Source organism: Limulus polyphemus, unplaced genomic scaffold (genome assembly GCF_000517525.1).
Source record: "Limulus polyphemus unplaced genomic scaffold, Limulus_polyphemus-2.1.2 Scaffold6872, whole genome shotgun sequence".
Classification (NCBI taxonomy): domain Eukaryota; kingdom Metazoa; phylum Arthropoda; class Merostomata; order Xiphosura; family Limulidae; genus Limulus; species Limulus polyphemus.
Window position 1 is genome coordinate 37,389 of NW_013672482.1, and position 4,841 is coordinate 42,229.

The window sequence follows — 4,841 nt, forward strand, 5'->3', positions numbered from 1 at the left end:
ACTACAATGTCAAACAAGGACACTGCAGCAACGCCAGGGTTTCGTGAGTACTATACCCAAACACCAGCATCAGACACAATGTCCACAACACCCGTTGAGAACGCCCAACACTGGTACTCAGTTGACCCTAGCTCGAGTGGACCAGCCAATTGACCCTGGGGGGGGGGGGGCACTCCAAGGCCACCCATCTACAGGAATTCAAGGCCAAAGTGGTGTGTTGCAGTGCCCCAGACACCACTTAACCACCAGGATCCTCTCCTCCCCTTCATGGGTCACCACGCATGGCAAACACATGGGTGGATGTTCAGATCCCAGAAGAAGTAACTGAAAATACAGAACCTTCCCTGGTAGGTCCCCTCACCACGTACAGGAATTCTCGTTGAGGGGGGGGGGGGTGTGAATGTGAAATAAGCATCAGAGATGTTGATTTTGGTCATCCAAAGCCCTGGAGAAAAAGACCATTGAAGATATCACGGTATATTGAGGAAGGTCTAGAACCTGACAGAGACAGGAAAGAACAATGACCAGATGCCAGTCTTCATTGCACTGGGGAACAACAAACAGACATGAATAAAATCCTAGAGAAGGATGAGAAACCTCTTTAATAGCATCCTTAGTCAAAAGGTCTGACACTGCCTCAAAGAAGCACCCAACGTCATTGTGGTACTCTATCTAGAGTGGACAAAGTTCAAATGTTCAATACTAGATAGCAAAGAAATGACCATCTGTGTGTAGTTTATTCTGTAGAAAATAAGAGTCATAAAGTCTGCATAGGCAGAATTGTTGAAAAATAAAAACAAAGAACACATTTCCACAAGTTGCTTTTGTAGATACTTCAACCAAATGTTAATGTTAAGAAGTCTCATGTAAGCAAGAAAAGACACATCTAAACACATGCATGCCAAGTCCAAAAGTAATGATTGAACAATCAGTACAGAGGGAGCTAGTTAGGCTACATGGTGGTGTCATACTTCTATCAGATGGCAATATCAGGTGGCTAGTGGTGAGCAAAATGGTTCACACATAAAGGCAGCATTGAATCAGGAAAGCTAGATGTGAGATGGGGTTATGTATCCTACTGGATATCATCAAGATTGTCAATAATCCAGATAACTGACAAACAGATATATGAGGGTTTACAATAAATGAATCAAAGCCAGTTCTGTTTATGATCTTTTTCTGTAGATATCTTATTGACTAATACTAATTTAAAATTGGTGCTCTACATGGCAATTGTGTATAACATAACATTAATGAAAATTGAAATTATTTTACTTCCTTATTTTGACCGTGTTTCGAGACAAAAGAATTCCACAAACAAGCACAATCCTTGTCTTGAAAAAAAGAAAATACTTTATTCAAGTATTTTATTGTATTTGCACTTACATGATTATCATTTGCACAACAGTTTTAGATATTTTTTAAACTTGTCCCTTTAATGATATTATTTTTGCAATGTGGTGTACTACTTTTGACTACTGAAGTAAATAATTTGACTACTGCTAATTTTCTGTAAGTTGCCAATCTGGATAGTGGCTTTCAAGAGTCAAACTTGATCCAACCACCATATAATACAATTACCTAGATTTCCCTAATTCCTACCTATGTGATTTTCTTAGCTAATCTGTGTGCTACCTTTTCAAAAGCTTTCTGAAAATCTAAGTTCATATCCTTTTCAATGTCTAGAAAACTGTCCCATTTCACAATAATAACATACACAAAAATTACTGTATACAAAAGTATTACAAAAATATATTTCAATAACCTTAACACATACACCAACAACTTCTGTACAATATGCAAAATAATACAAGAAATGCTATGCCATAACTTTTTATGAATCTTATTAATTTCTTATCAACAGCCTTAGCAAACAAAATAACAGTTCCTTTATGAAGCCTCTTAGTCTTGTAAAGTAATATGAGAAAATGATCAGGGACTAGGATAGAGGTGTTTTGGGCTCTAGGCACAATCTTGCTTGAGCACTCTTCCTGAATACATATCAAAGTTATAAAGTAAAAATCATATATATTATTAATGCCACTATATTCTTTAAAGTAATTCAAATTGAATGATTCAGTGATTCTTGAATATGTTGTTACAAATGAAACAATTTAAACATACACTTATGAAATAGGGCATATTATTTATGAAAAATATCATACATGTACTTTTCAAAAATATTTATTTTCAATGCTCAAATTAGGATTTTATTAATTTTACTTTCACTTCAGTTGCTTTCTAGTTTTACCATCCATGAAAAATCAATGACACTGTTAAAGAGTCCAGTTTTGTGAACACTGAATGCTTCAGCAGAAAAGTTCACATAACTGAAGCAGAATAAACCATTTAACTAAAAATAGGATAAATGCAGAGCAACCCATGTTACCAACAAACAGAGGAAACTAACATACTGCAACATGTTCTTGAGTAATACATTAATGACTTACCCTGTTCTGCCCCTAATATTACAATGTAAGTTGCTTAAGTTAGATTATGACTTACTTCTCTTTTATTTTTCTTATTTAATCCACCTTATATACATATATATATATGTATATTGTTCCTTTTCACTTTTCCTGTGCATTAATATGGCCTTAAAGTTGACAATACTTATCCTATATTTATTGACCAGTTTACGTAAGCATAGTGTTATGAAGAACAGTCTATGTAGGGCTATCCATTTTCAAAATTTTCATTAAACACCTTTAAAAAATATTTATCTGGTCGAAAGTTTTGTGAGACCTTAACCTATATAACCTTAAAAATTAAAAGAAAATCAATCAAACCAATTGGATTTCACACAGTTGTATAAGACTCTGAAAGGACATACATGGTATGTTTCATTGTTTGGTCAAGTTAAGGTGTTTGATGTGAAATTTTAAATGTTATTGTTAATAAGAAGACAAACCTATTATAATTTATTTGCATAAAACTTATTAGTATTACATCTCTTGATACCAAGTTTTGGCTACAGACTACAGCAAAAAACAATTAAAACGTATTAGCTTTATTGAGACCTGTTGTGACTTAGGCTATACACTATAGTGAATAATAAACTTATTACAAATATTACTAACACTAATTAGATCTTTTGAGAGTATGACTGAATTGAGATTTAAATAATTGTGAATAACAATAACAATTAACAGTGTATATTAGCTGTATATATATTATATGTATAATTAATATATAGCTAAGCGTTACTGTTGGCGTTTTCACGGTCACCTACTTTTATTATAGTTTTTACCTTATTGCTCTAAAGATTACTAGCAGTGAGTAGTACTACTGAGTAGCATATTTGTAGGTTAGAGCAACAATTTTCAGTTCTTAATTTCTTTGGATTAACAAACCATCAAATTCAATACATTAGTATTACACGAGCAAACTACATTAACTGTTACTGTTAGGCTTAGTCGTTCTAGTTTAATTTCACAAATTTTCAGAAAAATTATGCTAAAAATAAAAGAAAACTAAATGTAAGTCATATATTTATTACTGTCCAAAATATTAGTATAATTCTAACAAATAAATATACGAAAAAATAAGGAATATTTACCAATATAACGTGTAAATACTACATAAACATATTTCTTTTGCAACGATAGTTGTCGCCGAACGAGAGTGATCAACAATTTTTGTTCTATTATTTACTCCATAAACTTAATTATATGTTATTAGTAACATCTTTGATGAACATAAATATGTTTATTAATAAACTGTTGGGATGTCTCACTTTTAATATAGTTTTCTTTCTGCAACACAAAGAAAAAAAAATGAGAAATCAAATACTAGCTTACTTTTTCTTTTAGTTTTACATATTTAACCTATTCGTTGCCAAGCTAACAAGTTCATGCCAGTACTACAGTTATTATTTTCAAAAAGTTAAACAGGAATATGCAAGAAACCTCTCCACATGCGCCATTACACAATTTTCGCATTTCACTTAAACATATTATAACATAATTCTAGTATCTCGGTGTGTTTATTGAGATGTTTAATTATCCTTCTGGCTCTTCCTTACCATAATGATAACCGTGCTAAGAACTTAGCTAATGTAAGCCCTATTATTACCCAATAATCCAAGTTCAGTTGATGTATGTTGAACACCATTTCACCACTAAGAATGATACTTTTATCAGACTACACGATGTTCAGATAGTTTTAAAGGATATTTAAAATTGAAACAGTTACGAAAATATTATACTGAAATTATGGTGAGGAAATCTAGCTGTACTGTTTACTAATTATATTAGCATAAATGTTTGTTTTATTGAATATCGCGTAAAGCTACTAAACGTGATAGACTAGAACCTAATCAACACTTTTTTTTTAATTCCTGTAAACTCCCAGTGGAGCAACACCTCACCAACGAAAACTTGTTGTTACAGTTACTTGTAGCAGGTTGGTTTTTACGGGGTGGAGTTGCTAGCCCCGCGCCCAACCCTCCTCCCGGATTTGGGACCAGACAAAGGCGGAGGTTGGCATGTTTGGTGCGACCGGGATTCGAACCAGCGACCCTGAGATTACGAGTCGAGCGCCCTAACCACCTGGCCATGCCGGGCCTGCTAGTCAACACTACTCACTATTTACCCTTGAACTGCTCTTCTCCAACGAAAAGTGGAATTGACCTTCACTTTATAACGTCCCTAAAGCTGAAAGCATGGGTGTCCACAGAAATGTTTCCAGGGACGGGCAAAGTCTTCCAGAGTGGGGAAAAGTATTGTGAATTGAATAAAACATTCATATACATATGCTGAACGAATAAAGAAAGAATTATGCTTGACATTTTCCAAGGGGGCAAGTGCCCCCATTTTTGAGGAGGGCGATTTTTCCTTTTT

General features: G+C 34.0%; 1 protein-coding gene across 7 annotated transcripts in view; it reads right to left on the reverse strand.

The window, feature by feature from the left end:
• The window catches only part of LOC106474145 (myotubularin-related protein DDB_G0290005-like), a 28,250-nt gene extending 23,638 nt beyond the window's left edge, over positions 1-4,612 (reverse strand). For 2 of the 7 annotated variants that reach the window (XM_013934836.2, XM_022402508.1), the window contains exon 1: positions 3,560-3,660. The gene's annotated coding sequence lies outside the window, so the exon portion shown is untranslated. The other 5 variants (XM_022402513.1, XM_022402510.1, XM_022402511.1 and 2 more) reach the window with 5 other exon arrangements.
• Positions 4,613-4,841: the final 229 nt, after the last annotated feature.